This window comes from Chroicocephalus ridibundus, chromosome 9 (assembly GCF_963924245.1).
Source record: "Chroicocephalus ridibundus chromosome 9, bChrRid1.1, whole genome shotgun sequence".
Classification (NCBI taxonomy): Eukaryota; Metazoa; Chordata; class Aves; order Charadriiformes; family Laridae; genus Chroicocephalus; species Chroicocephalus ridibundus.
Window position 1 is genome coordinate 45,356,711 of NC_086292.1, and position 25,097 is coordinate 45,381,807.

At 45.3% G+C, this 25,097-nt stretch overlaps 1 long non-coding RNA gene across 1 annotated transcript; it reads right to left on the reverse strand.

The window, feature by feature from the left end:
• Positions 1 to 567: 567 nt before the first annotated feature.
• LOC134520638 (uncharacterized) lies at positions 568 to 24,856 on the reverse strand. Its single transcript, XR_010072485.1, has 3 exons — positions 24,771 to 24,856; positions 4,095 to 5,411; positions 568 to 2,054 (listed from the first exon to the last, which is right to left on the reverse strand). It is a non-coding gene; the product is annotated as an uncharacterized LOC134520638 (long non-coding RNA).
• Between the last annotated feature and the right edge of the window lie 241 nt (positions 24,857 to 25,097).

Sequence of the window (25,097 nt, forward strand, 5' to 3'; positions counted from 1 at the left end):
ATGTTCGAACCTCGGCACTTGTCCAGGTCCATATCCAGCAACGGACTGTGTGTGTCTGTATGTGTGTGCATGTTCTTCTGCAGATTTATTTTAAATTGCCCTTCCTGAAGCTGTTCGGCATTCTGATTTATAGGATTTTACTAAGCTTCACATAGCCTTTTCTTTTCTTCACTAAGTATGTTTTACTACTTTGTATTTTTTTCCCCAAGAAATAGATTTTATTGGACAGGGGTTCACACATAGCTGCATAATGTTTGTCTTATGGATTTTGTATTAAACCACTTTAACACTTTTGTAGACCCGAGGAACTCGGCAAATACTGTGAGTGAAATGCCCTGAGCTTCATCTTGCATGCTTTGAACTGAGCACAGTGAACTTTGCCTAGTTACGGAGCTGACACGTGAACAATCCATTTGCAATTCAGAGAGAGAGAAAGAGAGAGAGAGAGAGGGCCTGATCCTGCTCTTACCAAAGCCAAAGGAAATCCTGCTGCTGACTGCAGCGAGACCAGCAGCAAAATCGTAATGAGTATTTAAGACGATATTTCACAAGTACAGTAATGTGACAATCATGATGAGGTGGTGGTTTTTCCACAGGCAGTGTCTGAATTAATAGGGTCTTTCCAAGTAGCTCTCCTTGAAATGGGTTGCAAGAAGTAAAATAAATAAATAAAAAGTCTCTAGGATACTTTCCCATTGTCAGGATTTTTATTCATTTAATAAATAGCTGTTATATTTTGAAGTCCTTTTTTTTCATCATTGTCATCTTCTCCTTCTTTATTGTAGCATGAGTAATCTAATTTTTCTGCATAGCATGTTGCAGTTTGATAGACAGGTCTCTGAGGGATGCCTTATGTGTCAGCATCAGTGAAAATGACTTCTGAGGTTGGCTCACACCCCCGCGCGAGCGTGGAATCCAAATCACCCCAGAGTTACGCATCCGCTTGCCCCACGCCTCACTGCTGGATAATGTATTCATTTGCCTCTGGCAAAAAAAAAAGTGAGATCCTCCGTCGCATACTGATGTCATGTGGAAGAAGCCGTAATTGGGACTGGTCACATGTTAAAGGAACTGTAAGCTGCTTTTTGCCGTTTGTGTAGATAAAGTTCATCTCTCTTGATCTGTACCTATAGACATCACGTACACCAAGTGCATGCAAGGTTTGGAGACCTAGCAATTCAGACACGTATTTCACACAAAAAAAGGAAATGCAAATAGGCTGGAGGCTCCCGGCTCTGTCTTTTTTTCAGAATCTGATTGTAGTGGCAAGAGATTTTTATTTGGCTCCATCACTACTTTGGTTTATCAGTAATAATTAATGGCTTGTGCAATTGCATTCCCCACTTTAATCAAGGATGGAGATTTCAAATCCACAGTTCTAGCAAGAAGGCATTCACAAATCAGCTGCCCTTTCTTTTTCCTTTTCACAGGCAGACGCAGACAGGGAAAAGGGATTGTTTGCTTCAGGTGCATATAAAGCTTTACAGCTTGGCTTCCAAGAGGAGTCTTTGGGACTAAACTTCCCAAGTTTCGTGCCTCATTCCCTCCTCCCAGCAATACACCCTAAACAATTTGGGGGTGTATTCCAAATATTTCAAATCCTCATGTGAAGCCCACTGAATGGAGAGGAAGATTTCCAGTGACTCATCTGTTTCCAGTTAGGCCCCTAAGAGCACTCCTGCCCTTTCTTCCTGCTTGTAATAGCTGGAGGAGTTATTAGGTCTGCTGGGTCTCATCGGTGGCTCTGGATGGTCTGCCACTGATTTCTCTGGACTTGGATCCTTGCTCTTTGCCTCAGTTTCCCTGTCTGTAAACAAGACCTTTAATAAGGGCATGGTCTCTCCAGGACATGGAAGAGATGCTGAGCACCTGAGATGAATGCTGCTACCTGATAATGCTGTAATTGCTGGCAGTGACAGTAGAGCTGAATCTGCAGATATGAAAGAAGGCTGTAATTTCTGATTTCACTGTTGTCCTACTTCCAGGGAGGGAAATGGAGCTGATTTTGGTACAAGCCCACCACATTCTGTCTTCTTAGCCTTCAGTCTGGATAGCTGCAAAAATGATCAGAAGAATTTTATGCCTAACATTTTAACTCAGCTTGCTATGCTCCACAGTAGCATGTAAATAAACTACCTTATTTGGAGCACTCTATTCCTGACATACAACCCATTTCTCATTTAGCAGATTTAATTTTGCAGCCTATGTGCATTTTTTACATGACAATGAAGATGCGAGGAGACAGGTCTTTATTGTAGAAAGCCACCAACAGCAGAAACTCTTTTAAGAGTCCATCATTGCTGCTCTTTTAGAGTAGCAGCCCAAGACAATTCCAGCATGGAGTTTAGTCACGTATGACATTAGGCATAGCTTTATTGGAAACTTTATAACTCCTAATCGCCACTGTATTTCCTGGCAACTCTCAAGTAATAATATCGGTGGATATCAAATCTTAAATACATGAGACTTAATTATGATCTTGCAGAACACAGAGGCTGCTCAAATCCAGTCCAGACTGTGAACTCACAATCTGCTGTTTACTTAAAGTATATAGAAGGCACTTGACCTCTTCTCAGTGGCATCCATGTGGAAACACTCGACAATAGAGGCCTTCCTTGGTTTCTTAGGAATCATGTTTCGACATTTTTATCTCCTCTAATTAAGGTCAGCGGTCATATACTCCCACTTTTCTCCTCACCCCACTCTTCCAACAAAATTGCAGGTACTTATGCAGCTCCAGTTACCCTGTGTGAAACATACTGGGCCCAATTTGTGCATGTGCAATTCCAAGGGGGGTGAACGGAGTCACGGAGATTTGGAGCTTTGCTCAGCCAAATGCTGTGTCTGAGCTTTTGTGTTCGTGTGCTCCTATACCATGATGAGCAGCAGAGTCTAACAGAAGAAAACAGGAGGTGGGGGGTAGGGTTGCTGCAAATGTAATTCCACTATGAGAATATTTCCTAACCCACAGCGCGTGTTCCCACCCAGTGGGGAAGGTGTGAGAGATTTCTGAAGGAGGATGGTGGAGAGTGAATCTCATCTCCCTTTGCAACACTGTAAGTGCTAATTGCAGGCGGGAAGGAAGGGTGTAACTGGTAGACGTCTAGGAGAAAGCCTGGGGAATACGACACAAGGACTCGTTTTGTTGTTGTCGAAGAAACCCCTGAGCACTTTGCATCCCAGCATCCCTGGAAAGATTCACTTCAACACTTCTGTGCTTTGGCTCAAGGCCTGGCTGCATCTTTGTGAAAACCCACATCGCAGTCAGTGGGGCACCTCCAAGGAACAGTAACGCCCCAGCCAAGGCCGTTGTGTTGGGACAGGAGAGGACACTTCCCAGCCCTCCACCGAGGCCGAAAGAACACGTCCCACTGAATAAGGGGCATGGGGGACTACACTTACCGTTAGAAGGCCCCAGTAGCTTTCCAAAGCGACATACATCCTGCTTAGTACATCTCTTTTGTACTAACAAGACTATTTCTTTTTATTATTATTTATTATTGTTAAGTAGGTAACAGCTATGAATAGTTAACAACCAAAGGGAGGGGTCTGTGAAATAAAATTCTGTGTTGGTAGAAGTCACCTACCTATGTAAACACAAAACTGGGCCAGGCAGCTGCAGACCTCAGTATTTATTTAGGCTTGTAGCCGACGCATTGCACTTTTTCCCTTTAGACTGACCTATGCTCATTTCTCACACATAGCAGAATATCATTTCCAGAAAAAAGCCAATGCTGTCCTGTTTTTTTTATTTAAAAAAAAACCAAAACAAAAAAAAACCCAGAAAAAACTAACAGAGTTGTGCCCTACGTGAGATTGTCTTGACCCTTTGCAAAGGCAGGTCTGCGAGCCAGATCCTCAGCACCTCCATCAAGCACACGCTTCCAGCCGAACTCCTTTACTCGTACCGAGCTCTGCCATGGGTGCAGGATCAGGCCACCTGTTTTCTTTAGAGAATAACAGCCCCAAAACATGATTCTCCTCCCCCCCACATGCTGTTTTTGTAAGTAGCTGGAAATGTCTGTTAGCTTCTGAGGGCGGAATGGGGCAGCCTGTGCTGTTGTGCAGCCAGTGCAGCGCTGTGTGTTCCTCACCTTAGAGGCATGGGGACGGCATCAGTAGTTTCCTGGTGCTGTAGAGACATGTTGGAGCGATCTGACAACCTGAAGAGATGAATTTGTCATGTAAAAGTAGAAAGTTATTAGGGTCCAAAATGTTTCCTCGTCGGTGGCAGGGCAGCTAGTGCCACCACGGTGAAGGCAGGTGATGGGCCAGCCTGGGCCAGCTAAAGGTTTTGTGTTGTCACTTATTGGAGAGCAGTGCAGTGAAAATTAAGGATGTTCAGCCTGCAAGAGCTCAGTCACTCATGCCACAAGGAAGATTATGTTTAATTAAATATTGAACCCCTTTATGTATTTGTACCAGGCTCTGAATTGCACTCCCTTTATATACAACCAGAGGACATTCCCAGATCTTCAAAGATCTTAGAAGTAAGGCTAGTTTAGAGTTTCGTCTTGCCTGGAAGTGAAATCAAACTACTTTGGAGGTGGAAAACAGCAGCTCTTGAAAATCACTCTGCCAGCAGAGCAGGCCAGGAAAAGAAAAAAATACAGTATTCCAGAAATGAACTACAGGGTGACTTTTTAGTAACAGACAAAGAATATAATTACTTAGTACCTGCTTTGTTGTTATGCAGGAGGGCTGGGTTACACATCTTCCATTTAGTTGTGTAACTGACCCTTGCACTTCAGTTACTCCTTGTTTCATTTCTGCAGCACTTTCATAACTCCTTTTTGGGGAAATCTTCATATTCATGCCAAAATGTTGTCACTGGGAACTGCTTAGACATCTTCAGACCCCCCTTGGATTTAAACTTTATCTTTTTTGCAAGTATGCTGTGAGTTTTCTTCATTGCTGGGATATGTGTTATCATGTTCAATTGCATTTAATTTTGCATCAATTTGCACATTCTCATCCTGGGCTGAATCCGTCAAGATTTTCCCATGACACATTTTGCCTCTGCTGTTCCCATGACACATGTTCCTTCTGCTGTGGCAAGATCTACTTTGTGGATTCATCTTTTTTTTGAGAAAAGTGGGGCTGTTTTTCCCAAGTTCAGGTTCTCGCGGTTAGGATTTTCTGTGCCTTCATAAATTTGTATTGATGTCAGTTTAGAGACAGTCTTGTTCAGTTCAGTAGGGATGAAACTTGAAATCCTTTCTCACTTGAGTCTCTTGGGTTGAGCGAAAGGTCGTGGTTTGTGCCATGTCACCTGATTTGCTGTTGGGTGCTGTTCACAAGGCTAAATTTTAAATACCATCCAAAGACTGGTGATGTGTCTGCAGCACTGGGACCCTTTCTTTGACAACACCTTTGCGCGAGTCACTTGACCTCTCTGTGCCTCAGTTCCCCTGGTATAACAGCAGAAAATAACATTAATGCCAGTCTAACTTCCTTCAGAGATTGTGAGGATCATTGCATGAAGAGAGGTGATATTCTTGGGTATTGCAATAATAGGGGTTACAGGAGCTAGATAGTAAAATAAAGCAGAAACTAGTTAAGACTTTCTCAGCTGCTAAGGATTAGTGTTGATTTTAAAATCTTTGACTCTTGACAAATTGGGAGAGTTACTAATGTACTTTAAAAAAAAAAATAAAACAAACCAGCCTTCCAGATGAAACAAGGGTGTTAGCAAGTCTAATAGCACAGTGTAGTGTACCTTATCTCTGTCTCGGTTAAAAATCAAAGGCACGTTTCCAGCTGTGCCCGTGAGCACTATTTGGTCATTGAACAAAGCAACTGGCACCTCGTATCCAACCTACTGAATGATCACAGCCTGATTCAGGTGCACAAACAAGTGCAGAAATGAGCTCCATGCACAGAACTCATTGTTATTCAATCAAGCCTTTAATTGTAAATGTTTTAAGCAAGGAATTGCCCTGTTTTATGAAAGCGTGCTCAGCATTACTGCGCCACGGACATCTGTCATTCAGCAGGCACCACCCAATAAAAGTGCTTAAAATGTTCTGTTCCTCAATTAAAATATAAACCAGAGCTGTTTAAGGGCTTTTATGAGGTGATTTCTATTTACCTGACAGATTTCCACACTGGAGGAGCACGAAGCAGCATTTCAGTTTCTGATCAGAAGAGACTGTTCCACAAAATAGTAAAGCTTCAACTGTTTTAATTTATTTTTTTTTTTAACTTTAGGAGTGGTAAAAATCCATGAAGAAGAAAGAAATTCATACGCCAGAGAAAAGCTCAGAACGAGGAAGGGTTATTGCTGATCATGCGTGCTGTATTCCCCAAGAGGACCCAGATCGCTTTGGCCATTGTACGTTCAAGGAACACGGGAACCAGAACGAACCTCTGGAGCCAGCGTCAGCACCTGCTAGCCTCTTCTTCCAAATTTCATCTGGCAAAAGCCCGGAAAAAGGGTGCTCTGCTCTGATCTGAAACAGCCTCTTATGAAGGGGAATAAGACTATGGCTAGACAAAATCTCCCATTTCCCCCTGATGAAACGCTGCATGAATGTTCTCATGGTTATTCCATTGCACATGGATATCTTATCTCCTGATCTGCCTTACTATGGCTCTGAACAAAGACCGTTCTTTTTTCCTCCTGCTACTCAAGCAGGAGCGCACCTTACACTAACAACAAGTTTCACAAAAAGAAATCCTCTATTTCTTCTTGTTCCAGACCCTCAGAAACTCACCTTCACTGGTATGACAGATGCCGCTTGTCAACAGCAGCATGGCAGCTCCAAGCACATCCACGTAGGGTGACAGAAAGACGAGTGCCCGTGTTAGAGGTGCCACCTTTTGCAGCACCAATGCTGCTGCAGCAGTAATGATAAAAGCCTCGTTATGCCATCGGTAGATGCACCCATCTGTAGCCTCACCAGGATTTAAACATATCCTGTCCCTTTCTGGTATATCTCCTCGCTGAGCCACATTTGGGAAGCCGCTACCAGCTCATGTGGGAGTCTGGCAAGCAAGGAAATGCTGGCCTGATCCAGACTGGAAGCTGCAGAAAAGGCTTTGCTTTGTTTTATGCATAGTACCTGGATCAGCAGTGGGGTGACCCACAGTCTCCTGTGCTCCATCCTCTGGCAGGCCATCACTTCATCGTATCCAGTCAGCCTCAGGACAGAGGAGGATGGCAGTGTCAGGGTAAGAGGGTTGTACCCTTGCAAGTCAAAGCCTTCAACACTGAACCTCAAATCCAAGCCGTCTGCTCTTGCCAGGTAACAGTAATTTTTGGACCAATTCTCCCCATCTTACATTACCATTAAGCCATTGTGTCACTCTTCATCACACCGGGGTCGCAGCTGGTCTCTGGCAGCAGGGACAAGCCAAGGATGGACGGAGCCTGTGGGCCTGCGCCCGGGGAAGTGAAGGTGTGTGGCTTTGCCCTTCTCTTCTCTACAGCTGGATGCCACCCTGCTCCTCCCTGCAGCTGCTTTCGGGTGCCTGCAGCTCCACAGGGCTGCCACGTCATGTAATAACCCGCACAGCAAGACAAACTGGGATCCCATGTCACACCGGCCCACCCTGGGAAATGCAGCCTTCTCCCAGGAGCTTCAGGTATCCTGTGTTCATCCTGCCACGTCTCACTGAAGAAACAGAACTGCCTGCACCAGAGGTAAAAATAATTGCCTTGAGTTGGTAAGTCTCTACTGAGCTGCATCATTATGGTCTTCCAGGAGAAATGTTAATTTCCTTTTAAAATTAAGAAAACGAAAAGCAAACAGCAACTAAACCCAAGAACAGGTAAACAACTAGCTCCTGGATTTTGCATTACAGGTACTCAGAGGAGGCTTTCTCCCTGGAGCTACACTGCTCAGAAAATGCTAGGAAATCTTATGTTAGTCCTTAACTCAGTCTGTCGTGTGTTTTTTTTTTCCTCCAGAGCAGCATGAGTTAAGGATGAGGCATTAGCCCTAGCTGCGATACCCCCACTGTCAGTTCAAGTCAAATGCTTCATGTAATTTATATGTACCCTTTTGTAAGTGTATCGATTACACAAGTGAGTTCTCAAGTGCTCGAGCACTCAATATAGTCACACAATGGAGGAAAGTGTCCAGGTTAACACGGAACTACACGTGTGCTGAACATACAAGAATAAATAGTGACATGTACAATTCAAAGTCATGTTCTAAGAGCTTTCTATTTTGTTGCAAGGCAGCACTTCCCACTATTAAAAATAAAACCTTCATTTTAATTTCCAAGGTGTAGCAAACAAAGTTTCTCAGAGTTATTCTTAGCTGTGGCAGAATTGCCATCTTCAGGCCACTTTTGAACACACCAGATTATTCCACGATAATCCCAAATCCAGTGCAAGCTCCTCCTTCCCCTCTGTTCGTTTTACCCTTTGCATTATGAATGCTGTGGGCAAGGACTGCCTGTTTCACAAGGGGCTTGGTATCACAGAAAGCTGGTTGTTGATCTCTGGATGCCTGGAGGCCAGCAATCTGTGCTACAAGTTACCCCTCTTTAAAAAAAAAAAAAAAAAAAAAAAAAGTGGATAAAACTGATAGAAGCATCTGTAACAAGCTAATTGGACCCTTGTGGGCAACATAGCAGATACAAAATTAAAACAAACAAAACATCTCGTCATACAACTGTACTTTCAGGGCCGTTATCACAAAGGGATCCGTCTGGATTTTTATTTTAGTTTTGTTTTGTTTAAAAGGACCTAATTATGGCCAGAGCTGGAGTATCACAAGTGTGTTTTCATCTATAAAGAAAGGATATTTTGCCTCTGAACCTGAGAAATTGTTAGAAGTTGGTAATTAGTATGACTTGTTAATAGAGTTTGGCTGTGATTAAGCTGTGATTGAGTGTGAGTTTGGTTCTTGTCAGTGCGAATGCCTGTAAGGTTGAGAGATGTTTAATGAGACACCTGTTGTCAGCAGCACCCGGTGGGCTTTGTCGCGCCTGATTGGAATTTGTACCGCAGAGCAGGAACGGCAGCCGGACGAAACGCGGCAGCCGGTGGGCACCCGGCACCGCACAACCCCGGACAGAGGCTTGACAGCAGCATGGAAGGGCCCAAGCGTAAAGGAGGGTCGGACCCACTGGGTACGTCCACCAGGCTGCCCCTCGGTGACAGCGGGCTTGCGCCCTTTGGCACGGCCAGAGCCCACGCTCGAATGCACTGGGCATGGGCCACGTCCAACGGGTCACAGTGTTCGGTATGGTAAATCATCCACATCCACTGACCTGTGGAGTGCAACAGGCAAAAAATGTTGACACCTTAATTTAGTCACTATGGGATGTTGGTGTGTGCTACCGTGCGATGGCGAGTCTTTGGAAGAAGTCAAGAGAGGGGATGCAGCCAGGCAGGTTTAAGATACCACCCACAAAATGTCCAGCCCTTGGGTAGCCAACAATACTGGGGCTCTTTAAAATGTGACATTGATGGAGAAAGATTCTGCACAGCTCAGCCCTTGTTTGTCCTTTCTCTTGGGCATCATCCTCAAGGAAAAATGTCAGTTTCTCCTGGGCTTTGGACAGAGAAAGTTTCATTCACAGAATGCATTTTTGTCTCAAAAATCAGCATAATTTTCCACGTGACTCCATGTAACCACTCCCCACACCAAAATGCAGGTCTGATGATAAATTTGTGTATTTGGACTGCATGCATAAAATATTATTTCCCCCAAAATGTCTATTAAACATTTTCAGGTGGCCACTACTGAAAACATACCTGGATTTTACATGCAAAAAGCCAAAGAAGCTGGAAGCAATCAGGCTGGTCACTGTCACGGTCTTGTAGTATCTGAGAAATGCCTTAGCTGGGAACAAGAGCAGAAAAATTTCGGCTCGTGTAACGTCCCTCAGGAAGGAGCCATTGGCTTTGTGATGAATCTGAGCAACCACTGGATGGCATTGCTCTACACGAATGTACCTGCGAGCACAAGCGGCTGAGCGAGAGCAGGCTGCTGTGCCAAGGAGATTAATTCAGACCCGAGAGGCTCAGGCCACCGTGACCTTACCAATCCTTTAAATAATATTCAGACTTCTCTTAGCTGTCTGGCTGTGAGCTCCAGGCACAGAGTTTGGTGAGAACGGACAAAGCTGACATCTCAAAGCAAACTTATTACTAGCCTGAGTGCATTTTTCTTTCATTTTATGTTAGATCAAATATTCAGCCAGTTTTTGATAGGTTTCCTTCTCATGAGATGGGAAAAAGAATCGTTTGTAATTCATGACCATATCAGGGCAAGCGCACGCGGCCAGCGAGTGATGACTTGGCTGAAGACCTGATCCTGCAGAGGTGCTGCCCAGCCAGCTCAGCTCCCCGGGGCCTGGGGCTCGCGTGGTGGGAGTCAACTAAAGCTGTTTAGCTCGGCAGGTTACTCGTGTGTAGTGTACAAAGCAAAACTAAAAAAAAAAACCCAAAAAAATTGAATTGATGTGGGCTCCAGAATCTCGAGAGCAGATTTTTATCCTGAGTGCGGTGCCTCTCCATGTAACAGCGGCCTCTCAGCACATGTTAATTTTCTGCTGCATCACTTATTGATAAGGAATCAGCTGGTGGCCAAATAACCTGATGTTCATGTTTTCCCCTGGAGGTCTGTGTTCCTTTCATTAATGACACTCTGGGTTGGCCTAGTTCTTTTAACAACCACATCTGACCAAGCTTATCTGAAAATGTTGTTGGCCCGGTTCATGCCCAGAAGAAATCTGCTGATGGCTTTGGAGATGCAGAAGGATATTTGGAATTGCAGCCCCACAGAAGGTGTATCTGAAGGGGAATGCAGTGTTCGTGAGGGTCAAGTTTGAAGTCGCTTGTGTCTTCACCAGCACATGTGTCTTCAAAATAGAATATAACTTATCATCAAGTGAGTACTTGTACATTGGCTGTTAGGTAAAGCCCTTCTGGGCACAGATTGCCTGTTAGTATTGCCCCAGTTTTGATCGGTCTAATAAATTTAATAATCATAGTCAATTAGATAACTCGACTTACACTGGGAGTAAACTTAGGTGGTCAGTTCAAGGCCTGCAAAAGTCCCTATGCTCCCAGTTCTCAGTTCTTCACTCAAACCCCTATGTTGCACCCAGCTGCCTTTTTAAGTACTGGAGAAGTAGGATGAGTAAATCACTTTATAAGATAAATGTTACATTTCTTTTATGACCCCATTTATCTCCTTTTTCTGGACCTACCTCCTAATCCAAACAACAAGAGAACTGTATCCATCTTGATCTGCTCAGCAGTCCACAAGTAAATGCTTTCTACTGTCAGAAATGCTTAGGCTTGGTGGGAAATCGTTATGTTAGCAGTGGGCTCTGTTCAGGTCCTGCTTCTGGTGGCCACCACTCTGCTACAGTGACTCCAAGAGGAGGCCAGGACAACTGCTGTTGATTAACTGCGTAATTTCTCCTATTGGGAACTGTTGCTCAAGGTTTATTGTATCACGCGTGGGGAGATGTCTACAAAGTGACACAAGCCTTAGGTGGTTTCACTCTTTCTCCATTGACTTTAGAGGCCAAGGCAGTTTGTTCCCAACTTCAGCACCTCAGGGCTTGTGTTTGAATGCAAGTGGGATAAATATGAATATCTGCATTTATTTAACAGTCAAGGAGCATAAAGGCTAAAAAGAAGGGTGCCTTCCTATTGCTCCTCCATTGCACAACAGGCTGTCTCTGGAAAAGATCCCCTTGGACCCAGCATTTGTGAGGGATGGCAGAAATTCTGGCCAGGGGTACCTACTGCTGCACTCACTGTTTGAAGGCAGATCTGTGCAGGCAATCAGCTCAGCATGCAAATTTGCCCTGGATCTTTCTAGAGTCAGAGCAACTCTCCAGACCTCCAAAAGGTCAAGGTGACCTTCGAAACTGCAGGGCAGTCCAGAACGCTGGCAGGCAAAGGGAATTCAGAAAAACGGAATTCTAGACTAATTCCAACCCATTACAAAACTCTCAGGAAAAATGAACTGTATCTGCTGAAGTGGCTCGTTCTGTTCAGTGGCACAATGTAATGGGGGATCTGTCACTGTCAGCGCTGCTCTTGTCTCGCTGAAAGCCACGGTGCCTTTCACAACCACTAAATAAAAATTCAAGCCAGCTGTCCCACCTGCCGGAGCAGTTTCTATTCTGGGCTCTGGTGTGCCGTAGGTATTATGCTTATTGATTAGCTGTGGCTTATTGTCCCTTGACATTGTTAGGGAATATTCTCCTGGTTATAATCACTAGAACTAATACCGGCAGAACATTTCAAACCTGGCTGCAGTGGCCCAGGAGGGGCTGTGCTAGGCTGTGGCTACCTCTCCAGGTCAGACTATGGCAGGATTGGTGTGAAATGAAAAGGAAGCTAAAAAAGGAATGTTTTGAGAAGTCACCCAAGTCAGAAAAGACTGGGGGCCTCCCTGACTCTAGCTGTCAATAAGGTGTTAGATAGGGGAAGATTAACACCCTTTAGCAATGACACAGCTGTTCCATTGAAGGTGATAACATGCAATCAGGGGAGGGAAGAGTCTAGCACGGAATAATGAACAGAGCAAGTGAATATTAGCAAAAGGGAAGTTTTTATCCCAAGAAGCTGAAAAAGCCTCTTCAAACTGATCATTTTAGTGGATATAAATAAGCATTAAAAAAACCAGCCTCACTTCAGGTCTGCTGTACAACCTCAAATATTTACCCCTCTTTTTAAAGTCAGACTGGCTCCTAGGAAGGAGAGAAACAGTGATAATGTAGAGAATAAAGTCCCTTATCTGCCTTGGCAGTGAGCGTGTAGATAAACACAAAAATGCTTACCCTAAAGACGGCATGTAGCACTGAATCTCCTCCTCTGAAAGCACAGTACGTTGTGATAAGAGTAGGTTTGGGAAGACAATAGACTTCATAGTCGAAAAAAGCTAGTATTTTGTCCACTGTTGTCTTTCATGGAAAGGAATCAGAACAGTGAATTTCTCCCTCTACTGCTAATGGCTAAATGTAGAAATTAGTGTTTTGATCAACCTTCAGCTTTTCTGCTGACCTGACTGAGCTTGTCCACCACATCAGGAACCCCCAAGTCAGTACAACAGCAAAGATTTCTCCCAGGGGCTGTAAGACGTCAGGGTGCTTAATACAGAGTTAATCATGGGAATTAGATGTTGCCAGTTAGGGTGCAGTTTCACAGTCAGCCAGGTTGCCACCATCGTTACGTCTCTGCTTGCTCTGTGTATGAACAGCATTTCTTCAGCCATGTGGCCCATTTTATGACTAGATTTTAGCTGGTCTTGAGCAAGATAAGGGTCTCTGTCTGAGAGATGGAGGAGAAAATGAGATCATCCCTTTAAAATGCAGCATAGGCTTAAGCTGATCATGAACTGTACTGTGAAGAACACAGTCTTCACGGGCAGTGCTGGGGGTCTCGTCTACCGCCCGTGCTCTGCCTGCAGAGAGAATCCAAATCCTGTGGTGCTCACTGAGAGAGGAAACATTTCAGTCGATCTCTACCAAACTCTTCAGAACCCTGAATTCCCTGGGTAGGAACTGAGAACTGCCTGTCTATGCCCTACAGGAGTCAGGGACCTGCTAGTCCTTCACTGCCTCGCTTCCCGCTCCCCATCTCATCAATTACACACAATCCATCAGAAAAAGAGATTACTCTTAGCCCCCGCAGCCCCAAAGCCGGCAGGTCCTGTTCCTCTCTGCCATACTTGGGCCGGTCACCACCTCTGCTTGGTCCTGCCCTGTGGGAGCATCCCCACTCCCTCTGTGTCCCCTGTCACTCTAAACCTCTCCACGGCCATCCCACACGAGCCATTTCGAGGAATAAAGTGAGACAGGCCATGCCACCGGCTGGCAGGGAAGCGACAACAGCTACATCTGTTCGCTCTCCTCGGCTCCCAGGAGCTGTGACATTGCTATCGGTGCAGCCTGAAACAGAACAGGCAGGAGCTCCGGGGAAGAGGAGAGGGTCTGGATGGAAACAATAACAACTGCAGGGACACCACCGGCACCAGCGGGAGCAAAAATGTTGCTTTACCACTTCTGTGTGCAGCAGAGCATATGGACAGTCTGGGACTGTTGTCAGCAGCCCAGAATGGGGTAGCTCTGTTCTGGCAAACTCCATTTTTTGTCTTTATGACCAAAGAATAGTTGCATGTTGGAAGCTCTGTAGTTGCTAGGGGAAGAGCCATTAATATGTTGGTGACTGAGAAGTCAGCCAAAGCAAATGCTGAGATAAAATTACTTTTTCCCACTTCTATTTCACCCCGAGTGTGTCATCCAGTGTGTTTTTTCTGCTCAGGATACCTCATGCACACTGAGCTGTGCTAACTTCTTTGTCCTTTTTGATTTTATTTTTCACCTTTCCCAACCATGACTCTAAAGAATAATATAAATCTGACAGCCTGGAAAGACTTCTTACATGATAAATCCCTGCTTACTGGCAGAGTAAGAACTGCAGAGTGTTCTGCTGTAAAAAACTTTTCTCTAATAGCCTGAAAAGTAAGAATAGCAAATAAAATAATAGTGGTGGTAATGGTGAGATTGTGCTGCTAAATCAAAGCATGAGAATGGGAATACACCCACATGAGGGAGATCCTACAAAATAATTAATAATTTGGTGATGAGGCTCAAGGGTTCTACCTGGTTTCCAGCACACAGAAGGTTAACACGCTTCTTCCTGCCCAGCTCCTGGGGTAACTCCATGCATAATCTCATTCCAGAATAGCAATGCTTTTTTTCCCCACTGTAGGGTCACACCACTGGGGGAGGCAGTGGCTTCCTAGGGAAGGCTCTCCCCTTCTACGCTTACAGCCTGTTTCTCCACACTGGTCAGCACCGGCACAGGTGACAAGCCCAATTCTGGAGAGGTTTAATTCAAACCAGAACAAAATATTCTTATTCCAAAATAAATACACCTGTAAATCTCCTGATTATAGAACAGAGTTCACAAAGCAATGGAGAGAACACAAGGTTCGCGCCTCTTAAGCAGCCCTCCCTCCCTTCAGCTCAGTCCCCATCCATAAATAACAGTGCAGCTATACAGAAAAGATGAGATTTTTTTTTTTTCAAAAGCCCTCGGTTTTAAAGCAACTGTTCCCAATTCCCCAGACACGTCCCCTTTACCCTGCTACACAGGAGTATGGCTACAAAACATTCTTGAATGAAGTCAGTTCTGCTTTGCCTGGTTGTTTGCCCTAACCCACACCACTTACAGCTATTTTCAAAACTGGGAAACAATACAAAGCCGCATTTCGTATGATCATGCAATACCCTGAAAACACAAGTATTCATTAAAAAAATAGTCCAGGCACTATGACTGCCAGCTTCTGACTCCACCGTGACACAGGCACATTTTTTTTTCCACCAGAGGATTTTTTTTTCATCATGAGACACCGAACAAAAGTCACGAGCAGTTCCTCTGATCAAAAGAAATCTCTGCTAGAGTCTGCAGCTTGTTCACCCCATCCCTTCATGCCAGCCACTGTTCATTTCATTGAACGTTCCCTCTGCTCTACAGTTGGCTCTTGAGAAAGTCAGAGCAAATCCTGCACCGTACAGTAATACATTGAGAACAAATGTGGTGTTTCTGTCAGTGGAAAGGGAATTTAACTATTCCTCGGACAAGGAAACCTTGAACACAAGGTTAGCAATGCTGGGATCTGTTAGTATTTTGGCTATAGTGTCACGATGGATGTACCTGGCCTTGTTCTGGTGGTAATCAAGTGTTGCAGATAGAAAAGGCATTCATTTTAAAAAGATTCTGCTTTTATTTAACAGATCAACTTAAGTCTGAAAACATAGTAATAATAACCAATATGTCATAACCAGTTTGAAAGCCTTCTGAATCCCAGGGTCATTTTCTCCATGGATCTTGTGACTATTCATTGTGACTACTCATTGTGACAGGGTCAGGGTAGGGTTCATTTGCAGCGCTGCATCACCTGTATCTGCTCCCCAACAATCTCAGCATCTCTGAACACACCTAGTGACTTCAGTCTGCTTCGTATGCACATACTGTGCAATAATTAACTAGTCACTTAATTATAGTAAAAGTATTAAATCAGTCTACTCTAAAATCACCTGGAAGTGTAGGAGGTGAGTTTTGTGAGGACAGGAACAATATTTGCTGAATGTACTTTGGATAACTTCAGTCGAACCGTGAACTGGAGTGCTTCGGGTTGAGAGATCTACAGAAAAATACATCTCTGTTTTGCATGAGACTTGGCTATTTTTTATATTGGCTTCCACACTAATTTGGAACAAAACCACAAGCATTTTGACCTTTTCCATTAAAGAGAATAAGAGCGTGTATCCAAGGCAGTGGGAACCATGAAATCAGGAGCTGCAATACAAGGTTGTGGCTTCTTCTTAGAAAACTGAAGAGGAGGCTGGAACCTCAAAGCCCCAAAAGAGACAGAAATCCTGGCCTGCTGTCCTTACAGCTTGCTGACTTCCAACATATGGATATATGAAGGAAAAAGCCCTGCTGTGGAAGCCCCAGGTGAGCGTGAAAGCCACATGTTGTAAGCTCCCAGCTGACCATCTACAGCTCCTGAACAGAAGCCATAAGTCTTGTAAAACCAAACGTCCATTCGAGTCTTTTCAATACAGGGAAAAAAAAAAAAAAAAACAGGTTGGGATCCGATGTTCCCAAGGCTTTCAGATTCCTGGCTTCTCCCTGGCTTGGCAGATGCATTGCAAAGGAAACGCGCCAACAAGGCTGGTGGCTCCCAGAACCTCCCCGAGCAGCTGTGGTGAAGTCGGCTAATTGGTGGGAAAAAGCAGATTCTCTTGTAACTTGGTCAGCATCTGACCCATCAACTTTCTTTAATGGAAACCTGTTTCTTAGGGGAATTGCATCGTCTCCAGTCACTAGTGTCCTCATGACCAGAAGGGTAAGCATGAGATTTATATCATGTTTGGGCATAAAACACCATGTCCTTCATGAGAGAATAAATACATCATTATCCAAATTTCACACATACTGAAACTGAGGCACCAAGAGGTGAAGTTCCCTAACCAGCGTTGCTGGGGAATTCGCTGGTCCAGCTGGGTCTGGCTGTCAGCTCTCCTGACTTCTGCTCGTCTAGCACAGGCTGCGTTTCCATGTCATCACTGCACACAGGCTGCCACGATGGCAAAAGACCACGGACTTGTCTTTCTCACTCTGGAATATTCAGTATCAATGCTCAAATATGGCTTCAGACCCTTTAAATGTTCTGAACTTTTTATTTAAATGAAAGAGTACCCTTCAAAGTGAGGGAAGAGAGATACCCTTACACCTTCTTTGGAAAAAAACCTGTAATTCTTTGAAGGAAATAGCCCTCATTGATTCAAATGGCTTAATTGAAACACTGTTAATAGCTATTAGTTTGGTGATGAGAAGGCCCTATTTAGTGAGGCTAAAGGATTAAAAAGGAAACAATTTGAATTCCTCAAGACGAGCTCCCTCTCTCACAGCATGCCCCCTCCAAAACCTCCTCCACAACTTGGTGGCTGCCCAGCTGACTTTAAACTGCCAACACCGACAAAAAGGGGATGTTGCATCTTTTATAAACAGCCTTTTGTTTGCCGCTCTGACACCTGCGAAAAGCAAAATTGTTATTTTCTTGCTGCTTGTTGCTAGTTTGATGCCCGCTCTGGGGCCCTACATCAGAGACACTGTTCAAAACAGGTTGCAGGGGTCCGTTTCCGTGCTGTCTGCCGATGGTGCTGCCTGAAGGAAAACCATGGAAACGGAGTTTGACAGGCTCGCGGGGACCCGCGGCTGCCAGAGCCGCTGCCTTTGAGCGCCTGATGAAGACATCACAGAGCAAACACAACATTAAAACACTGCTGGCTGCTTTGCATCACTTAGAATGCAAATCTCTTTGTTCTGCTCGGCCCTTGCGTTTGGTAGCTGAGGAATCTGTGCCATCATCTAACATGGATTTAACGACCTTTTTTACCTCCCTGTATAACACACACACCTCCCCCCCCGCCAAAAAAAAAATCATTTGTTGCGGGAGGGAGGCTTGCATGGGGAAGTACATGTGAAATGGCCCTGGCTTTTCTCAAGTCCTGGGATTTCTATGTACAAATTAAACGCCGGTATTGCAGAGCAGAGCGGGCTGGGTTGCTTTGTTGTTCCCTGTGCGTTACTTGACTTGGATTCATTTACATGGCAGCTCACAGGGGTAAATTTTATGTCATCTTTATGTTGCAGATTAAAAGGCAGAAGCAATCTTTTATTTGAGCAGCACGTCCCTTCTAACCCTTCAAGCCATACAGATGAAAACAGAGAAGAAAAATCCCAGACCCTCCCACCCCCGTAATTCCAGTTTTATAACTTTTTATGCTAAATTTGAGCTGTGTGGTTATTAATTCCCCCCTCCCTTTGTAAGCGGCCTGTATTTTTGTTGCAGTTTCTGATTGCCTTGGTCAAGGGCAAAACTTTGAAATTACCTGTGCCTTGGTGCTCACATGTGCCTTTTCGGTAGCTCCTAACAAGCTGTGCTAAATGTGGGGCAGCCAGGAAGGCTTTTGTGCTGATTGGAGAAACCCTGATGAACGTCTGCAGAAGGAAGGAGCTGGTGGGGGACAGCAAACAAACTGACTGTCCTCTCAGAAATGGTAATTTATCATTTCATTCTTCCTACGCTGCCTAACTTGCACATTACTCATGCTGGGAGAGGGCTATCGTCCCTAAACTAGCAGCAATACCCAACTGAGGGCTAGAGCTTGCAACAGGAAATTATTGAAGCACATGTTTAAATCCGCCTCTGCCAAGATTCAGTAAGACTTAAATGGGCATTTAGGTTAAGACCATTCTCAAAGGCTTTCCTAAAAATACAGCTTACCTAAGTAGCTTCTCTGTAAGCTTTGGGAAGCCTGTGCTCCAGGGCCCCAGAAAGCAGCCCATGACTGGTCCCTGCCTGGACTGGAGGACTTGGTAGTGGATGAGCCATGTTTATGGATGTGCTTTGGGGTTACACCAAAATGATGCTACTGCCTCCTGCCCAGATCTTTTCCTAATCGAGCTGGTGGCTGCTGGGAATAATCCATAGGAAGGCTGCAGTTTTGCCACCCTCATTTTTAGTGGGATCAATTCTACAACTGGGCACACAGGACAGACCCGAATCTAAAGACATGTCCGAGTCATGGCCAAATCCTTTTCCTTTCCTTGCCACTGCCACAGTGGATGTTGGTCTGTGCCATCCATGGGTCCATCAAAATTGGGCATCTTCATACAAAGCTGGAGAAGAACGGTCTGCCTAGACAAGGTTTTCTAGTAGGCAGCTGTTTTCTGCTTCCAGTACTGGTCCCAAGCTGCTTTAAGTCTCTTTGCCAGCTACAGCCTGGGAAAAGACACGCTTTACAGCACGGGTTAGCTTTGTCTGCAGAAAGTATTATTTGTGGGTGAAATCAGTGTGCAGTTATTGGGAAATACAGCTATAAATCTCCATGCAAGTGTCGAGGCGATGTCACACACTGTTTTGGCAGTCGCCAAGGAGATCCAGGTGCTCTCATTTCTCTCCACTTCCAGAGCTCCTTTCGGTTATGCAAGTCTTTCTCCTTTTACACTGTTTTCCACCCTTTTCCTTTCTTTTCAGGCTGACTCCTGGAAAGACCTTCCATTTTCTTATGGACTCATTGACTCTGTTTTCCTGTCTCAAATCCCTCTGCAAGACCTTGCAGAAGTGGCATCAGAAAAATCACCATTTTGAGGCCACATTTTTTGCCTGTCGATTGAAGTCCTCTGAGTTCGAATTGCAATATTTAGTTTTCACTGTGAGGCAAAGTCAGCGGTTTCCCGACTAACCCAGAGTCAGGTCAGAAAAGAAGAATGAAAACCAGAAAGGTGCCCCAGAATGTCTAAGCAGAAGACAGTCAGATTTCCGTGTCAAAAAAAGGGCAAAACTAAGAATGTGGGACTTGCATGAAAAATCTTGTAGACAGTTATTTTTTTCCTCTTCCTTTCTCTCACAGTGGGACAAGTTCCACTTTTATTTCAGTTCATCTGTAAAACATGAGGAGCCAGCTGAGCGTAGCGTTGGTTCAGAATGAGGGCAGCTGACAAGGGAAACGTAAAAGGAACTTGTAACTGCCGCAGTTCTCTCCAATAAATTATTTCAATGCAAAACCCCCCTCAAACTAACTTCCAAAGGATAGGGGGAGACACCAGGACATCATCTAATATTCCCTGACATAACAGAGTCCAAGGTGTAATTAATGCATCAGTCGTTTCAATATAGGGCATCACCTCCTGTTGTCTCAGGCTTTCTAGAGGTGTGTGATCACATTGTCCTCTGGTGCTTGCAGGGACTGCAAACAATAAGGAGGCAGCTCTGAGTCTGTGAGTAGAGTTAATGGTCAGAACTTGGGTGCAGGTGGAAGAGCAGGACGTGAAGTAGCAGCTTGGCTAGAAAAAGGTTGGGACCAACTGCTTTAGCTCACACATAAGATGACTAGGGTATTTTTTGGGTGAATTCTAGCTCCCACACTTCTTTATATATGTTGGAGACCACTGTGGTTTACTTTGATTCAGGGGCCATGATACCCAAAGAGTAAAGCCTGCATTTCATACACAAGGTACTTTCCAAATGTTCCTTCATTCTCAGAGGCTTTGGAAATTAATCTTCAAGGCAAGCTGTAAAAGACTAGTCCATCAGCAGCATGTGACACTTCCCATGGAGCACCGTGCGCCTCTCCAGCTGCACCTCCTTACGCCTGAAACCTTAGCTCTGTTTCTCCGTCTCCTGAACACGGAGTGGTACAATGGCAGAAGACGTTTCTCAGGGAACTGTCCCCAGCAGTCACAATGCTCAAGTGGATCCTGAATCCCGTTGGCGGGAAAGACCTCTGCCATCCAGACAGCAGCACTGATCAGAGAGTTTGGGGCTCCCAGTATGTTACAATTTGCAAGTCCGCAGCTATTAGACAGAGAAGGATACTCAGAAACAGCCTAATTAGTTGCATTCTCTTTTCTAACCTCAGTCAAAAACCAGTCAGACTGTGCTTTAGATTTTGACATCCTATTAAATGCAGAACACAGGCCAATAGCTTTCATTTTCCCTTGTGATGCTACAGTCTCTTGTTTTTATAGTTTGACAGAGAGACATAATTAGGCCTCAAAAAGGACAAGTCCAGACTATTAGTTCCCCACAGAGGCTCCCTGGAAAATCAGAACCCACAATTATTCTCCACTTTCCCACTGAGGCAAATTTGCAGATATCTGCTCTCCCGCCTCAGATATCCTGTTCACAGCCTTTAAGCCTGTGACTTTACAGTCCTTTCACTTGAAGGGCACAAGGGAAGAAAAAGGCAAGAATGTTGCCGGTGTTGGACTTTCCAAAGGGACAAGAGCAAGTTAAGGACAATGTATGCCATCACTAATGCTGTAGGTGTGAATGCTTTTCAGTGCTGCAGCCAGAGAAGCAGAGATTGATTGCCGTATTCCTGCCCCCCTCATTGCTGCTCAACAGAATTGGGCTTTTTTAAAAAAAATGTTCAACTTTTCATCTCCATCACACGTAAAATGAACCAGAACACAAACCAGCAGACTGAGCGTGATTGCTTCCCTGGTAGCACAGCAGCTGTCATCAGGGCAAGGCATCTCGTGACACTTGTTCACTGGGGTCCTTGCCCATTCTCCTCCTCTGCATCTGAGTTACCAGCAGCTTCACTTTTCAGTTCTCAACAACCAGGAAGCAGATTCAGTCCCTGACTGCTACAGTCTCTCCCTCACAGGCAATCTCTTAGTCTTTCTTTGCCAAGTGGTACATACCAGCCCCCCTCTGCTCTTAGTTTCCGAGTGGTGGTTTCTGTACCTCTGTTTTGGTGGTTTCTGTACCTCTCCTGTTGAGCTGCAACCTTGGACACACCTGGTTCAAATGAGCTCTCAGCCTCAATATGAGCATGGAGCCCTGGTCCTTTGTTTTTGCAATAGCATCATATTTCAGATGCATCTTCAGTTTATAATCCCCAGTAATCCTCAGATCCTGCTGTGCCTAGCCAGCAGTCCCTAATTCTATGTAAACAATTCTACAGCTGTCTTTATGACATCACATGTTACTGTTTTCAAGCCATTTCCCCAATCTATCAGCATTGTATTGAATTTTAATCCTGTCTTCCAAAGTGTTGCTCAACACATTGCCTGGGAATTTGACTCACAAGGAGCATCAGCTCCAGTTCCCTCTTGCCACCTGCCTGCTGTCGCTAACCTTTGTGTCCGGTCTGTTCCCGTGCCAGGGATGTGCAGAATACACGGATGGTGCCTTTTTTTTTTCCTTGCAGTGTTGTCCTTTCCTATGTGAGATGTTACACCTACTCAAAGGTATTTTGCCCCATGGAAAACCCTGGATGCTTGATACCGCAGAAATGAGTGGAAATTCTGGGCAGAGCTTATTTGCCTCTCAACAAGTGCAAGGAAACGTTTTCCATTTCTAATAAGCAAGGTTTATTCCTTACCTTGGCCACAGGTTATCACATCCCTACTAGGCCGCAACAGAAACCGAAGCACTCCATCACCCAGGGATGTGCAGTCTCTAAATGTCCCCATTGCAGACACTGGCACCTTCTCCGGGCTGAAAGGACATTGGTCGTGGAGAGCTGTGCAGATGCCCACCACAGCACAGTGCCCTGTAAGCACTCAATTAGCCCAGCTGCTTGTGCTCAGCCTCTCAAGCACTCGGTGGAAGTAAAATGCTTACATGATCCCATTGCCTACAAGGCCTTGAAATCTTTAGGGGGCCTGTCTTTGCTGCCTGGTCTTCCATTGACAGGCTGATAGAGACATCACAAATCTCTCCAAAGGCCAGTCACTAGGCTTCTTTCAACATCAAAGGGTGTCAGTGTTCACTCTGCCTCGGAGCCTGGGGCAATATAAATCACACATGAATGGGTGAACTGAGTGTTTGAGGTTAAAGTCTCTCTGTATATACAAATATTTCTCCTTGGGTAATTGATATTATTGTGTTGTTTCTCCATCAACATCAAATATTTTCTATAAGTCATAATATTCCAAAGCTTTATAGGTGAAAAAATAAAAAGGATGAACCAAAGTGTTGCGAGAAGAGAATTAACTCATTTTAAATATACAATGTCATTTTCTTGGAAGAAAAATCAGTAAACTGATGGGGTTTTTGTTGGGGTCTTTCAACATCCATAGTTAGGTTCATGTTCCCTTGGACTAAATTGAGTCTCCAGTCTTTGGGATGTGAACTGGAGGAGATCTGGCGTATTTCTTCCCAAAAGCACTTGACCCCCGGCCAGGCTCCTGGCACCTGCTCCGCGCTCCACTCCTCCCTCCGCACAGCTCTCGCAGCTGGTGGGCATGCAGCGTGAGCTGGGCTGCGCAGATGCTGTCTCCTGGCTCAGGTCATCAGATGGAGAAGGCAAAATGCCTGGGTGGTGGCTGTTTGGAGACTCTGATTCACCCTGACTGGCACAGTTGTGGCACCTCTGCAGGGGGTCTCTGCCACCTCCAAACAGGAGACGGGACAGCTGGGGCTGTCAGTAAATTACACTGCACAAAGATAGCTCTCATGCCTGCCTTGCCTTCTGCAGGCAGGGTCCTGGCAGGAACTCCCATGTCAGTGCTACATCAGCACATTTGGACGACGCCTGTGCCGCTGCCAACTGGCCCTGCCTGCTCCGAGCAGCAGTTGCAAGCACCTGATGCTGCTGCGGAGAGAATTTGGTCCAGCATCTTGCAGAGTATTCAACAGATCATCCCGTGGGAGAGCGTGCCAAGTCCCCAAGGGTTTTGCTGTTCCCGGGAACGAAACGGCTATTAAATTCAGGCCACTGGCTACTCGATAGACTTTCTCAGCTCCAAGCCTCCCTGCATCTCGCCTGCACTGTCAGCAGCTGGTTACATCCCCTTGGTTCGGCAGGGCAGGGAGTGAAGCAGACGGCAGATCAGCAGCCTCTGCATCCTCCTGCACAGCACAGCTCGCCCTCCCCACCACGACTGCTGGTCTTCACACCAGAGAGGGATTTTTCCCTTGGGCAGACACCCAGCCAGCCTCCAAGGCTTCGCACCAAGCAGAAACAGGAGCTGAGAAACTACCTGGTCTTAAATGGTGTTGGTTTAATGAGATATTTTTGTTTATGACCTCTGCAGTAAATTGCCTGTGCTCAGTATTATGTTGGAGTAAGTAACACCCGGCAGAAATCGTAGCAAGGCAGTAATTGCGGAGTAGCTGTCTAAGATCTCCATGCCATCAGGCAGGGATTTTTATTTCATACATTAGTCACAATTTGCCGTCACAGTTGCATATAATCAGTACATCCCTTTGAATGAGAAGAAAGGAAAAGGGGAGAAAGCTGCCTGAAACTGGAGAAATGCATGGAGTCACTGTCGGTTGTGTGGATCTCCCCATCACCCCTCCAGCCAGCCGGGGGCTGCATTGCTACTCGAGTCACATACCCCTTAACAGAAACTCAGGGATTAAGACTGGAAAAACATGTTTGCTTGCCCATTTTTGGAAGGTTTTAGTGAGCATCGGGTGGATTATACACCACATTTTCCATTATTGCCACTGCCCAAGCTGCAACATCGGCAGATTCCTGACATCCAAATGCAAAGTATCTTTTTTAATGGAAAGCTGTTCCTTAGAAATACAGACTCCTAAAAGGGATGGGGAGGAGCATCTCTCTGCTTTGCTCAGTGTTGCCATATAAAACACAGGCACTTAGAGTGTTACAGATATCTCAGAAACAGTCATTTTTGTTTTATGCTGCACTGGCTTCCTTTCTTCTCACACCAAAATGTCCCCCTGCCCCTCCAGACCGTGTTTGTATTCTGATTACTGTCAAATAACACCAAGCAGTTTCCCTACCTTCAGATCCCTGAGCTTTTGGATGCTGTATCCCAAGTTGGTTTTGGTTCCTGATTCCTCCCGCTGCTCCTCGTCGTTGTGGCCGCCACAGTATGAGTGAGGATGTGAGCCTGTGCGGTGTGATCTTGAGAGGTTGTCAGGATGCTCTGGCAGGAGAGACAGCCATATCAGGGACAGGCATGTAACCTGAAAGGGCAGTCACTTCTGTCGTGTGTTGCTAAACCAGCCTGTGCTCTGGCGAGCAGGGGGCAGGCTGGTGTCATTAGACGGAAAGCAGCTTGAAAAGTCAGAACTGGCAGTCAGAAAAATTCCCACATCACCTGATTT